This window comes from Leptonychotes weddellii, chromosome 1 (assembly GCF_054177405.1).
Source record: "Leptonychotes weddellii isolate Sample4059 chromosome 1, ASM5417740v2, whole genome shotgun sequence".
In the NCBI taxonomy this organism is placed as follows: Eukaryota; Metazoa; Chordata; class Mammalia; order Carnivora; family Phocidae; genus Leptonychotes; species Leptonychotes weddellii.
The window spans coordinates 88,317,162-88,333,408 of record NC_138369.1 but is presented as its reverse complement, the minus strand read 5'-3'; the positions used below and the strand labels follow the sequence as shown (position 1 = coordinate 88,333,408).

The window sequence follows — 16,247 nt, the reverse complement described above, 5'->3', positions numbered from 1 at the left end:
GTCCCTGGTATCCCAAGGAGATCTGTGCAAATGAGGGGCTCTGAAGTTTGAGTTTCATTAGCTTTAAGGTAAATCCACCCCTGCCTTCACTTTGCACTTCCTCTCTTTCTCCTCATCCTCTTCATTCTTTCAAGAACAAAAGCATAATGAAGAAGGCCTCGAGGTGATAAAAGGTCTTTTGAGTAGGTGGAATTATTGGCTATTCCTTCTTGGCTCACACTGGCTGGTTTTTGCCCTCTGTCATGGCAGACATCCAAACACTTGTACTTTTATGAAGCATATTATTGGATTCTTTATGAACCACTCCTCTCTACCCACCCCATGGTGACCTCCACTATTATATATTCTCTGGCAAAAATGTGGCAATCCTGAGCTGACCTTTTGAGTTCACTCTCAGCTAGTGCCTCTGGCAGTTTACATACTAGGTCCTCACTATGACAAGTATCCTTTTTTTTTTTTTTTTAATTGGTGAGGGAGGGGCAATACTTTCAATAGTACTTCAGCCTAGCTATTTTCCACAATATCCACTTGACTCAAAGGAATGTAAACCCCCTTGTTTATCAAATTGTAGAATTTCAGCTTGCTTCTACTATGACTTCTCTTCTCTTTACCTCATTCGTGTAGGGGTGGGTACTCCAGGTATCCTCCCAGCTTCAAAACTTTCAATGTGAGAGTCAAGTTGCAGTTTCTTGGCTGCCAAAACTCTAGGGGGCAACAGGTCAAGCTCTCCTAAAATGTCAATAGTCTCCACCCTGGCAGGAACACCCTGGGTTTCTAAGCTCAGGAACATGCAATCAGGGAGTAAAAGAAGTTAATTTCTCCTCCTTGACCCCAATTTCTCCTAATCTCTTCAAGGATTTTTAGAGCTTTCTAACGTACTTTAAGGGTATCTACAAGGAGGAGAGGGAAATCCTGACAGTTATCTTTATTCTCACAAATTCCTTCACCTAAAGAAATCTGGTCCTCATTGATACACCCTTAGCCTTAATCTATATAGTTTTCAAGTGAGTAATAGTCGCTGGGTTAGTTTGGCTTTCTTTTCATCAATCCCATTATGATGTGTGTAGTACTTATCTTTGGATTGTGTCATTTGGATTAGCAACCAATAGCATAAGCAATGTGGCTTTAGCCAAGATTATAACGGGAAAAGTCCCATTCTAAATGTTGTTGTGCTTTTCCTTACTGGCTGTGAAATGACCAAGCCACTATTTAGTCCAAATTAAATACTGGCTTTGTGACCTAGGAATAGAAAAGTGATTGAGCCAGAATTCTTCTGTTCCTTTATGGTTTATGGAATACCAGTATAAAAGTCTGCAAAGAAGTGCAAACATATTATTTAAGATGAGAGATGGGCTTTTAAAGATGTCTCAAAATTATCAATGTTTAAGTTATATGGGAGCTCAGAACTCTTTCTCTTTTTTGCACCTGGCTTCCTGGTTGATCTTTATTAAATGAAGTTTTTATAATTTCAAATTTTTCTTTCCCCTTTATACTTCCTAAAAATCTTTTAGCAGCTATTCATCTTGCATTGGCCAGAGTCCATCTTTATTCACTTGGATATTTAAGTCTCTGTTATTAGAGCTTAAGCCTTCTGGACGGTCTTATTTTTATTCTATTCCAACTTATTTGATCCATTTTATATAATCTACTGCCCAAACACTCTCCCAAGAACTTATTTATATACTCCCTATACCGGGAATTCTCTTTTTCATTCTGCCTTATCCCTATTAATTCTTCATTAAAATCTCTCTAATACATCAACACAGAATGGATGGATGGTCCTTGTGCAGAACTTCTAGTATGTTTTTATTTTTTTCTGCTTATGAGACACAGTTGGCTATATATCACTTATTTTTTGTGGTTTTTTTCCTTCAGTCACTAGTATTGAGCTACTACCCTATTCAGAACACATGTAGTAATTTATCTTCCCAACTGCATTGCAATCTATGAGATTTTGCCTTACATGCATAGAACTATGCCTTGAAGGTGCTTATTAAATCTTATATTTTCATTGATTCACATATGAAATAATTGATAGAGCAGCCAAGGAAAGAGAATTTCTATATCCACAGACTAAACAAAATAGCCGAATTTTAAGAATAGAATTAAGAGGTTCTCTTATATCAACCACTTGAGAATCACACTGTAAGAGGCAACAACCTCTCCTCTTCTTCTCCACCATCTGCTCGGCAGCCACAAAGCAGCAACCATGCATGAATGCATGTCCATCCATGTTGGCCACGCTGGTGTCCAGATTGGCAATGCCTGCTGAGAGCTCTGTTGCCTGGAACATGGCATCCAGCCCGATGGTCAGATGCCAAGTGACAAGATCACTGCGGGGAGATGACTCCTTCAACACCTTCTTCAGTGAGATGGGTGCTGGCAAGCATGTGCCCAGGGCAGTATTTGTAGACCTGGAGCCCATAGTCATTGATGAAGTTCACAATGGCACCTACTGCTGCCTTTTCCACCCTGAGCAGCTCATCATAGGCAAGGAAGATTCTACTAATAACTATGCCCAGGGACACTACACCATTGGAAGGAGATCACTGACCTTCTCATCACCTCTCTCTGTTGATTATGGCAAGAAGTCCAAGGTGAAGCTCTCCATTTATCCAGCGCCCCCCCCCCAGGTTTCCACACCACCCTGGAGCACTCAAACTGTGCCTTCATGGTAGACAATGAGGCCATCTATGACATCTGTCGTAGAAACCTTAATATTGAACGCCTAACCTACACTAACCTGAATAGGTTGATAGGTCAAATTGTGTCCTCTATCACTGTTTCCCTAAGAATTGATGGAGCCCTGAATGTTGATCTGACAGAATTCCAGACCACCGGATGCTCTATCCCCATATCCACTTTCCTCTAGTCATATATGCTCCTGTCATCTCTGCTGAGAACCAGAGAAGCTTTCTGTAGCAGAGATCAGCAATGTGTGCTTTGAGCCAGACCACCAATGGTGAAATGTGACCTTCACCATGGTAAGTACAGGGCTTGCTGCCTGTGGTACCATCGTGATATGGTTCCCAAAGATGTCAATGTTGCCATTGCCAACATCAGGACCAAGTGTACCATCCGGTTGGTGGACTGGTGCCCCACTGGCTTCAAAGTTGGCACTGATTGCCAGACTTCCAGCATGGTACCCGGAGACTTGGCCAAAGTACAGCGAGCTGTGTGCATGCTGAGCAGCACCACAGCCATTGCTGAGGCCCGGGCTCACCTGGACCACAAATTTGACCTGATGTATGCCAAGTATGTCTTTCTTCACTGGTATGTGGGTGAGGGCATGGAGGAAGGAGAGTATTCTAAGGCCTATGAGGACGTGGCTGCCCTTGGGAAGGATTATGAGGAGACTGGTGTGGTTTCTGTTGAAGGAGAGGCTGAAGAAGGAAAGGAACACTAAAGTTAAAAATGTCACAAAAGTTTGTCTCCCTCTCTGATTTCTCCCCCTTCAGTTTTCCCTCCATCCTCCTGTGGTCCTCTGTGCTATTCCTTATATTCCACATATGAGTGAAACCATATGATAATTGTCTTTCTCTGCTTGACTTATTTCACTTAGTATAATCCTCTCCAGTTCCATCCACATCAGTGCAAATTGTAGGTATTCGTCCTTTCTGATGGCTGAGTAACATTCCATTGTATATATGAACCACATCTTCTTTATTGTAACTAATGAATTGTTGAACACTACATCAAAAACTAATGATGTACTACATGTTGGCTAATTGAACATAATAAAAAAATAAATAAAAACAAAAATATCAAACCTCATCCAAAAAAAAAAAAAATGTCACAAAGGTGCTGCTTTTACAGGGAAGCTTATCCTGTTGTAAATATTGAAAAGTTGTGCTCTGGTCAGCTAATTTGTATGTAGCATGTATACTGTCATATACAATTACTGACCTATGCTTTAAAACATGATGCTTTGTTACATCACCCAATTATCCCATTCCCCAGCTGAAGGGGAGGTGGGTGGGGGGATGGGGTAATTGGGTGATTTTTATTAAGGAGGGCACTTGATGTAATGAACTCTGTTGTATGCAACTGATGAATCACTGAACTCTACCTCTGAAACTAATAATACAGTATATCTTAACTAAACTGAATTTAAATAAAAAGAAAAAAAAAAGAAAAAAGACAGACAAAGAAACCTGAAAAAAAAAAAACATGATGCTTTGTTATAGACTCAAGCTGACCATTTCTCTGATGAGTTTGAATAAAGTATTCCCAGTCTTAAATGGAAAAAAAAAAAGAATAGAATTAAAATAATTTACTTTTGGGCGCCTGGGTGGCTCAGTTGGTTAAGCGACTGCCTTCGGCTCAGGTCATGATCCTGGAGTCCTGGGATCGAGTCCCGCATCAGGCTCCCTGCTCGGCGGGGAGTCTGCTTCTCCCTCTGACCCTCCCCCCTCTCATGCTCTCTCTCTCTATCTCATTCTCTCTCTCAGATAAATAAATAAAATCTTTAAAAAAATAAAAAAATAAAATAATTTACTTTTTTTTATTTTAGGAAGCATATGCATGAGGAAAAAAAGGTTATCTGGAAAACAATTCATCAAAGAAGCTGTAACAACTTACTATGACATATTTTCTGTTGTCAACTATGTCCATCTGGGCAAGTGGCAGTCGTGGGTCAGCACAACAAGAGTTGGAGGGAATCTTTTGGTTTTCCTCCTTCCCTCTGCCCTCCTCCTCCTTCTTCATCTCCTTTTGATTAGGTCACATTATATAATGTTCAGTTACTTTTGTCATTCAGAGCACCATCACAATAGACAAAGATGAGGGGCAGAGTCTCTCATTCTTTTCCAAGACCACAGAGTGCACAGAGTGTATATCTAGCTTTTTTTTTTTTTTTTTTTTTTTTGGCATTTATGCTATTGGTTAGAAAGAGGAGTTAATAGAGATCCTATACAGTTATATCCAGAATGTACCACACCCACTTACTCAAGCTCAAGTGTTCATAATATTGTAACTGTTCCCTCTGCTTCCACCCTTGGCTCCCTTCAGTCCATTACAATCTCAGAAACTGATGTGATACTTTAGATTATAATTCACACCATTTTCCTTTCCGGCCTAAATCTGACAATAATCTGCCATAATATTCAGATTAAAGCCAGGGTCCTTACAATTAACTTTAAGTTACTGTATGACTGCTCACCTCTGTCCATTCCATCCACCCTATAATTCCACTTCATCTGCCACTACTCTTCCCCTTTTTCACTTTCAGCAACTCCTCCACAGGGCCTTTGCACTTGCTATTGCATCAGCCTGCAAAGCTCTTCCCCCCAGATGTCCCATGACCTTTTCTCATACTTTCTTCAGCTTTCTTACTTTTTCAAACATCACCTTCCCCTATGTCACCCTATGTACAATGACATTTCCTCCATCCTTTTCACAGTTTTATTTTCTTTCCCAGTTCTACATATTTACCAACTTCCTTTATTTATTATCTGTTCTCCTCTAATGGAATATATATTCCATAAGCACAGGAAGTTTTGTGTGTTATGTTCACTGTTACATCCCTAGCATGTAGCACAGCACTGGACGCTAAATAGGAGTTCAATGAATATTTGTTGGATGAATGAATGAGTACCTACAGGAATGCCAGAGTACCAAGGCAATGGGGGCTATACGACAATGTATAAAACATAACCTTTATGATCAAGGAGTTCACAATATGTTGGTGAAGATCACTATGAACATAATGAAGATAAAACAAGCCCAAAATAGGTTACAAAAAGTATTATGGTAAAGACTTCTTTGAACTTGACTGGGACAACAGTAATAATTATGCTTAATCCTGAAGAATGAGATTTGAATATAAGAAAATGGAGGTAAAACCTAATTTTTGGCTAATAATAGAGCACAAGAAAAACAATAAGCCAGTGTTAGGCAAATATGTTGCCTGTTGAGGTAGAGTTGATAATGGAGTTTGGTGGAAGTGTTGATATGAGGAAATAGAGTGCAGATAGAAAGGTTAGATCAGTGCCATGTCAGAGAAGATTTTGAATGTCAGATGAGGGGAGTGAGTGATATTTTATAGACAGCAGGGTACCTTGTAAAATTTTTGAGCAGGAAAATGAGCTGGTCATACCTGTGCTTTGGAGGAATAAATGGGAGTGAGGGAGAGAGCAAGGACAGATTGGAAGCAGAGAGATTAATTAGAAAATTATTGAAATATTTGTGGAAGTGCAATGAGAGCTAAAGCAGATAGTGGCAACAGGAATGGAAATAAAAGGTTAGATTCCAGTGATAACAGTGGGTAGGATGGAAAGAACTTGGTGACTAACTTAATGTTTATCGTAAAAGTGCTGTCCATTATCCATGCAGATAATGTTTTGGCCTAACTATCAATGAGAGTGATCATTTGAATTAAACATTTTGTTTTATTTCTATTCAGTCCTGGGATTGTACAGATCCTAGGGTGTGAAAATATGTTTAGAAGCAGAAAGTCCTAAGGATCCTTTCTTTGCATGGCACTAAGGATTCACATGGAATAAAAATTTACTCCGAGCCTGAAATTTCCAGTGATGTCAGAAGCTCAGAGTTAGACTAATTTGTGCCTGTAACCATCAGATTCAAACAATGGTCTGGCACATATGGGAAGCCAGTCATCCTCATTGCCTCAATCCCACTAGGGAATGATAAAAGAAAAAAATATTCTTAATGTGAAACATTTCATGCTTGCAAGAGGAAGATGAGCGGCTCTTTCGATGAGAATAAAACCTCCAAAAATATCTCTCAAATTAGAGCAGGAGGCTTGCATACTAGAAAACAAAACACAACAAACAAATAAAGGTGATCAAAACATGCTCAGAATAGCTGAGCAGCAAACAAAGACAGAAAGGGTTATGTTGGGGACACAGCAACATAATTGGATTCTTCTGCCAATCCTGGTAATTAAAATGGAGACACTCAGTACCTTAGTTGCTCTGCAATCCCATAATATGTTTGAGATTAACAACCCTTGAATCTTGGTTTTACTGCTATATTATTTGAATATACAATACGTATCTCTTGCCATTTTCAGAATACACAGATCAGGGCTCCTGTAGGGCTGAGAGGATTTAGAAACAGCTAACGAGAGAAAGCCTGATTCTCGCTCTCCATCTCACTTCCCTCTGCCTGGATATTTGGGCCAAATTTGAACAGAAAACAAACAAACAAAAAAGAGGAAGTAGCAAGCTTGCCTTCAGTGATTTAAATCTTTGCTTTCCTATTTCTGAGAAAAAACAGTTGTGTCTTGTAGCTTTGCATAGTCACTTCTCTGTTTTGCCAGCATGGTGTGTGTGTGTGTGTGTGTGTGTGTGTGTGTGTGTGATTTCACCAGTGCCTTGTAAAAATTAAAGATATAAAATGCATTGTTGGCTTGAGCTGCCTGGCTGGGTAATCTGTGAGGGACCGTTATCTTCATTGACACTGCCTTACCCCATGCACTTCAAACCCCCTGTGATCTGAGAGATCCCTGCTGCACCCATCTGCGGAGGTGGTATGGGAACTCAGGTCTCCTCATTGGTCTGTGACTTTACCTGGCTGGTGCCCACAGGTAACCCACAGCTGGCTGGCCATGCCAACCAGCCACATGCAGGAGACTCTGCACATACAAAGATCCCTCTGTTGCTGAAAGGTTTTTCTGACTATAGATGGTAATTTCAGCTGAATTCCTGCTTGCAGAATGAGAGCTCCTCCAGGCTCTTGGGGAGGTGCTTGTGAGGCAGCAGAGATGGTATTACAAAGGAGACCAGAAGTACATGCCAGTAATTAATATTATGTCTTGTCCCCAAAGACATTCCTGGTCCCTTTATATGTTAGTTATCTGATCCTCCAAACCCACTGAGAGGTAATGATGAAGTTCATATAAACACTGAGCTTTATATGTAATTTCTACTATTAAAAGGGAGGGAGGTAAACAAATGCATATAAAGCAGGTCGGTAATGCCTAAGAAAAATCTCAGTGATATTGGGTATGCAACCCAGAGGACAGGAACTCGTGAACACTTGTGTTTTAGGCTGAAGGAGTTGGTTCCAGTAGGTCTGGTCATGGTGACAGGTATCACAAAGAGCCTGGAGTAGAAGGAATTTGAAAGGGCTTAAAGAGAAAGCATAGGAAGTGTCTGCAATATTTTACTTCTGTTTCATCCCTGGACTAATACCTCTTGTGGAACAAAATCCGGCCAACAGCAGCTCGGCACTAGTTCAGCCTGCCATGGTGAGGAACAGAGCCCAGTTCACAGCTCACCTGTCTGGTTAGTGAAAGAGGAGGTGAGCAGAAGACCAGAGGTACATCAGTGATTATTCTTACCTCGGTGTACACAGCTGTCAATCTTTACAGGGTACTGGCCATAGCCAGAGAACAAGTGGAAACTCACATTTTTAAAAATGACTGAAATTATATATCAAGTACATTTTAGCATTAAAATAATAGGTACTCCTAAGGTAAATGTCTAGTCTAAGCATGTGGAAAATCCTATAAATCATGCTTTTAATCATTCATTTATCCAATAGATATTTACTGCAAGCTTCGCTGCAGCATTGGTTGCTGCTGGTGGTACATGGGATGATCACTGTTTTCAGAGGGTTTCTAGACTAGATGATCAACTTGGTTGAACTTGCTTGAGAAAAATGGGACACTAGAAGCAGATGTGAATGTTGTTAGGCTAATGGAACATTAGAAATACTGACTGGAGAGAACAAGGATGGATTTCTTTTTAAAAAACAAAAAGATATATCCTTCCCCCCTCCCCCCATCTCCTATTTATATTGTTGCAATTTTAAAAGGACTAAGAGATTACCATGGAGCAGGAACTCGGCCACAATACAGTCTCATGAATGCTGAATATGATCTTCCCCCAAAGATTCAAAATAGCCAGGAGAAATCTGATGATTCTGTTGTTTCTAAGAGGAAATTCAATCCTATCTTGTGATTTAATTCGGTTAAAAAATTCTGATTTGTGATTTACTTCACAAATTCTTCATTATTTCAAGAGGATCATGCCATCTCTTGATCCTCAATGGCCAAATATTTTTAATTCATATGCAATAAAAATAAAACATGATGTACTTTACCTCGAGGATGAAGACAGGGCACTGTAAAATAAAACAACTGACAAAGTGTCAAAACTCTTCCAACATGGACAATCTCTGCATTCCTATGATCTTTATTTATTTTTTTTAAAAAAGATACCACCTATGAGAAAAATCAAAATAGATTTTTCTGCCCAGAAAAGTCACACTAACCTCTTGTAACTATTTCTGTCCGTGGAAAAATACCCTTAATCACAACAAGAGCCCTACTTCTTCTGAACACCAGTATTGTTCCAATGGCTGTTGGAGTTTGAGCATTTGGGTTCAAGGAGAATTTTAGGATCTGAGAATATCAGGAGAAAAATGCTCAAGTTTGGGTCTCCATGTGCTCAGCTGGAGTTACACTTCATAGCAGATGCTCCCGGAGCGGCGGGGGGAAGGGGGGGGCGCGGGCGGGGAAGGGAAGCAGATGCAGCTGTGGAGAGGCTCTGGCCTCTGCTCTGGGATGCTGTTCCACATAGCTGGGGCTCCGTGCTCGTGAATGTGGGAGCTGCACAGCACTGTGACGGGTGCAGTGGTTCAGTTGCTATTAGCGAGCGTCATTGTGCCCTGATTGCAAGCACTCCAGTGTTCAGAGGGGGAATCAGGGATACCAAATGGAGAGAAACAATACACAGGAGCCTAATATCTTTAAGCGGGTAAATTATCTTTTCCTTGAGAAAGCAAAAACTGTTAATGGCTAAATCTGCCAAGACATTTTATAATAGAGGTAAATAAAGAAACAAAAGATTGTTCCAGTACTTTTGTGTGCAAGTACAGCGCATCATTCAGTACCCTCAATGTATCTAGGATCACGGACATAAAGGTCTGGATATATCATAAAAGGTGCAATTTGGCTTGATTTTTGTCTTTAGGAAAAATGCTTTGTAACTGGGGATTTTTCATCTGTGCAGTGATATTTGATATCATATTTCTATCCTGAATCAACATATGAGCAAAAGTAAGTTTTATTCCTATTTATCTTCTATCTTTTCCCTCTTACAATCCATTTTAGTGGACTATCTTTCCATCAAGACTAAATTTTGTTAGTCAAGGCTTCTTCTGTTTTAGATGATAAAATAGTTACTGATTTATAAAATTAGGTTGGGGGGAAAAATTGGAGTCTGTGAAATGAGGAGTTGTCAGAAACAGCAGAGCTGAGCAGGCTGGATGATGCTGGCTTAGCCTCCCTGCCTGTCTTCTCTGTCTCAAATGGGATGCTTTCACCTGCCGCACTAGAAAAGGGAGGCCTCCTTTCACCTCTGGGTTACTTCAGGACATGCTGAAGGAGAACTGACTTCCTTACCCCCACGCTGTGCCTGCACCCAGTCACTCCATTGGTCACATGGTAGAAGGCCAGAAGTAGAAGTTACTTCTCTGATGTCACAACGGAGTACATTTGATTGCTAAAGCAATTTCCTAAGTATCCTGCTCTCAACCCTCTCAGAAATGACAAGTAGATTGATAGAAGAAAATATGTCATATCCTTAAGATGAGGTGACATGACCAAGTAAGATAACCATAGGATGTGTTGTCAGAACTCTTGGGTTCATGTTCAAGCACTGCATTTACCAGCTGAGAAGAGTAAGCCATTTAATCTTCCTGAGCTTCATAATCCAAATGGATAGAAGAACGGTAATGCCTCTACCACCTAATTTACAGTGATTCTATGGTGACTGAATGGGAGATGGATATGCAAGCATATTTTCAACCCAGAAGCCTAAAATTTGCTATTGATATTTCCCTGTACCTGGCATGTTCTCAGTATGTACACATTGAATGAAGGACTCGATGTGCCATGAAGCCCTTCTAGATAAGGCAAGACAAACAGGATGGGACCTTCCTACCACCAAAAAGAAGAAAAAGAAGGAGGAGGAGGAAAAGGTGGGTAGTGCAACCTCTTCATAATTTTGTTAAAGATTTTGTTTATTTATTTGAGAGAGAGAGCGAGAGTAGGGAGAGGGGCAGAAGGAGAGGGAGAGAGAGAATATCAAGCAGACTCCCTGCTGAGCAGGGAGCGGGGAGCCCACAGTGGTGCTCCCACTGTGGGTCTCAATCTCACAAGCCAGAGATCATGACCAGAGCCAAACTGAGTTGGATGCCCAACTGACTGAGCCACCCAGATGCCCCAGTGTAACCTCTTCAAAAAACATTTGGCTTATCTACTGAAGCTCACATTTTCACATACCACATGGGGCCCCAAAATTCTACTAGGTGTATACCCAGAATAGATTAATATCTATTTTTCCCAAAGGCATATACAAGGTTCATAACAGTATTATTTATAATAATCCCAAACTGGAAAATATGCAAACACCTACAAATAATAAAATGGGTAAATAAATCATGCTGTGTTTATCCAGTGGAATACAATATAGCAATGAGAATGAATGGACTATGATGATACATAAAAATATGAGTGAATCTCACAAACACAAATTGAATGAAAAAAGCCATACACAAAAGAGTACATACTTTAGGATTCTGTGTATATAGGGTGTAAAAATGGGCAAAAGTAATCAATGATGACAGAAATCAGGAAGTTTTGTTCTCGAAGGGTAGTGACTAGGCATTTTAGGATGTTGATAATGTTCTGTTTTGTTAATGTGTGTTTACTTTGTAAAAACCCACAGGCTATACACTTACGAATGGTACATTTTTCTGTGTGTATATTATATACTTCAATAGAAGTTAAAAACCATATGGGTTTATTGAGATTTGAGGGGTTTGGGGGTTGTGTTTTGTTTTGTTTTGTTTTGTTGAGTGTGCGTCTGTGTGTGTGTATTTTAGATTTGAGTTTAATCCTTCCAGATTCCCTGAATTCACTCTGATTCCCATAGCAGGCATCTTGAGTCCTCATATCAAACCCGTCTTTGTCTGCTTATCAATAGGAGAGACAGGCCTAGCAAATTCACACAATATCATGTAACCTATCACACATATTTACATCTTAAAAAGAGGACCTCTACAAGAGAAAAATGTCAAACACAGAGGTGTAGATCACTAATAGTTGGCTTTTATTAATCACTTAAGAAGATCATTTCAAGTGAAATATCTCGACTTTCCTCAAATCATATTACATATGAGGAAATGTATTCTCTTTTCACATAATGCTAGATTACAAAAGTCAAAGTTAACAAGAAGAGAAGGAAAGATGATGAGGTTAGAGAAAGTACACAGAAGGTTATCTATCCTCAATCTACAACAAGTATCTCTCTTGAACTTTTAGTTTTGTATCAAACACTGTGATATCCCCTGGGGTTTCAATAGGCAGAACAATATGCCCTCATAGAGTTTACAATCTAGTAGTAGAAAGAATTCATTTTTCAAACAGGGAATGTAAGTTACAACTTTGTTTCAACTTATAGGAGATACACAAGTTTACACAGTTCTGTCACTTTCTGACTGTCGAGCAAGTTACTCAACCTCTGTGCTTGTTTCTTCTTTACTGAAAAGGGACTATTAATTGTACACACATAGGATTGTCATGAAGATGAGATGAATTAATATTCATAGAGTGCTTAAAACAAGGCTTGGAACATTAGCATACGTAGCACATTTCTTCAATGTAAATTATGTAGTTTAACATTTTGGAACTCGGGCTATCCTTATCATCAATGATATCATCTTCACTAACTGAGGGTGTGACAGTTGTCATTATCTACACGTGCTTGGATGTCTTTATTTTTGGTTGCTTGATTAGACAGTTTTTCAGGTCCATTAGAAGAAGGAATGAGTCCTGATAATATCAGGAAAAGCTTAATTTGAAACCTTTTGGTAAAAATCAATAAATTACCTATGCAAGTCTTCCAGTGAAGTAAAACTTGGAGAAAACTTTTAAAAGCCAGTGACTTAAAGCTTAGAGCAAACTTTTAGGAAGCAATGCACCAACAATGCTTCTGATGGCTTAAAAGACAACAGCATATGGAAACACATGGGTATTGATCTTTCTGACTTGAAAAGGAACTGAAAGTTGAATTCTGAAGGTGAACATTTTAGGAATATCTTTATTTCATTTTAAAGTTCTTTTTTATGTATGCGCAAGAGGGATATATGGTAAAAGTAGGTCTAACTATTTCTGAAAGAGCTCTTTCAATAAGGGTAAAATAAAAATTCTGACTCCTATGAAACACTGTGTCATAGTTTAATTGGTCTCACATTGTCTTTCCAAGAGATAACACAGAAACTAAGGTATATCTTACCATCACCAGTGTCTTAGTTTCAATGAAATATGGTAAGTATTCATTAAATAAATGAAATAATGTGATGAAAGCATAAAAGAGGAAAAAGACCTTCTAAGAAGCTCAAAGAAAACCCCTGAGGAATTAATTTTTGAGGTGAGATCTGAAGAAAGGGCAGGGGTTGAAGAGGTGGGGGAGAAGAGTGTCCTAGGCAGAGGGAACAGCATGTGCAAAGATCCTACAGCAAGAGGGAACATGGCACTCAAAAAAGTATAATTAAGAAAATAGTGGTCATATAACAACCTTATTTCAACTGATCTCCAAGATTTAGCTTCCTATAAATTGAAAGCAAACTCTTCCCTTACACATACTGATAGTATATTCATTTTCCAGAACTCTCATCCTAGTTTGGAAGTTGATGTCTTTCCTTTGTATCACATCTCATTTTTATTTTTAGCTGAAAAGGGAAATCTGCACTCATTGACAAAAAAAGGTTTTTTTTATTAGCTGTTTAAATGTCTACACTTGGGCATTTATTCAATATGTTTTTATAATGACAGCTTTTAAAAAATTAAATATCATTTGATTATGACAAATAATTAATGAATCCAACTACAAAATACAAAAACTGATTGAATGAAATAATTTGAGTTCAATTTGAATGTAATAACCCATTACATCTTCACATTTTTTCTTTATTTTTAATATAGTGAGCTAATTACCTCCTTTTTTTTTTTAAGATTTTATTTATTTATTTGACAGAGAGAGACACAGCGAGAGAGGGAACACAAGCAGGGGGAATGGGAGAGGGAGAAGCAGGCTTCCCGCGGAGCAGAGAGCCCGATGTGGGGCTCGATCCCAGGACGCTGGGATCATGACCTGAGCCGAAGGCAGACGCTTAACAACTGAGCCACCCAGGCGCCCTAATTACCTCCTTAAAACCTCTATATAATAGCATTTATAAGGGCCAGAAAAGTATCCTGCTCTATGAACTCCAAAAACACTTATAATAAAAATATATATTTAGGATAAATTTGGTAGATTGTGGTTGAGAAATGATTTTTATGTGTTTCACTGTCATGTTGAAGAGTGTAGTATTCATTCTTTTTGTTTTCAGATTTTCCACTTTTATTTTGTTAATATTTTTTTACCTTATATTCTTCCCTTTTCATGTTTATTTTTAATTCTTTGGTGATTTGAAGAGTAAATAGCCTGCTTTAATTCTCCTGGAGTTTTCATTTACAATTTTAAAAACACAGATCATTCTCTAATTATATTATCACAAGTCACAGTAGTGGTTGAGTTCCCTTTTCCATAACATGAGGAATTTTATTTATTTTTTTAAACTTTTTATTTTTTAAGTAGGTTCCATGCCCAGCATGGAGCCCAACATAGGGCTTGAACTCACAGCCCTGAGATCAAGACCTGAGCCAAGATCAAGAGTCAGATGCTTAACTGAGTGAGCCACCCAGCCGTCCCTTGAAATTTTATTATTTTTTAACTGCTGCCTTTCCAACTTCTGAATTTTAGTTCATATTAACCGATATTTTGACCCAGAGTATATTTTCTACTGATGAGCCTATTTTCCCAGAACCATGTTATCATAGAGTTCTATTAGAATTTTCTTATAAACGTGACTTTTTTCGGTCTTTCAACTTTTCTGATAAACAAAACATAAAGATAATAGATAATGCGTACATGTCCTGGCAAGTGTTTTCTAATCTTTCCCAGTGTTATATGGTGAAAAAAACTGACCACTTATTTTGAATCATTTGTCTCTATCTTTTAGATCATTCATGCTTTCCATTATCTTATTCCAGATTTGATGAACCTGTTGGTACTTCTTGTAAAGGTCTTTGGTACTTTTTAGTAAAGCACACAGAAAAGATAGGAAAACGAATGAATGATCATTGATGGTTTTGATGTGAACAAGAATTTATATCACAGACTACCTTTTAAAAAAATAATATACATTTTACCATGAAAGAGATCAATTTCAGGGAAGTTGTCAGGCAGTTTTTGTCCTATACAACTTCAGTAATTAAATTAAATCTGAAATTTGTAGATGCAATATCTTCATTTGCAAATTGGCAAGGCTCACTAAAAAAATGTGAACTTAAGACTATTCAATGCAGTTCTGGTTCCATGACCCTTGTCACTAATCTGCCACAATATTTCTTATGCTCTTTTAAGTTTGTGGGTTTTTTGTTTTGTTTTGTTTTGTTTTGTTTTTATTTGAGAGAGAGAGTGGGTGCACACAGAGGGAGAAGGAGAAGGAGAAGCAAACTCCCTGCTGAGTGGAGCCCAATGTGGGACTGGATCCCAGGACCCTGAGATCATGACCTGAGCTGAACGCAGATGCTTAACCAACTGAGCCACCCAGGTGCCCCAAAGTTACATCCTTTTATAACCCAAACTTCCTTTTCCTTATTGAGGTTTATTGAGCTTTATCTCTGGTTTAACTGCCATGTGCTTTTCGTCAACTGTTTTTATTGGGTAAATTAGCAGCATAGTTTCTGAGCTCCTATAAATGTATGGTTGTCTTTCAATTAATTTCTCATGTGATCAAAAACTTAGATGTATGGAATTTTGGGTCAAGTCATTTTCTTCACCAAGAATTCTATAGACATCACCAAATCTTTTAGAGTTTTTGCTATAGAGTAGACATTTGAGGCAAATCTGATTTGCAATTTCTTTTTTTTTTTTATGTTTTATCATTAGTTTTTGATGTAGTGTTCCATGATTCATTGTTTGCGTATAACACCCAGTGCCCCATTCAGTACGTGCCCTCTTTAATACCCATCACCAGGCTAACCTATCCCCCCACCCCCCTCCCCTATAACTTCCTGCTTTCTAGTCTCTCTGTCAACTAGACATTGTCTTCTTAGCCGCATTGACAGTTTCATCTTCAATCTGTATCTTTAGCATGCTGCACAGTACTTGGTACAACATAGCTCTCAATAAATTTTTGTTGGGGAAATGAGTAAGCAAGCAAATTAA

At 38.7% G+C, this 16,247-nt stretch overlaps 1 pseudogene; it reads left to right on the top strand.

Moving 5' to 3' along the window:
• The first annotated feature begins 2,213 nt into the window (after positions 1 to 2,213).
• LOC102731216 (tubulin alpha chain, testis-specific-like) lies at positions 2,214 to 3,873 on the top strand (annotated as a pseudogene).
• The last annotated feature ends 12,374 nt before the right edge of the window (positions 3,874 to 16,247 follow it).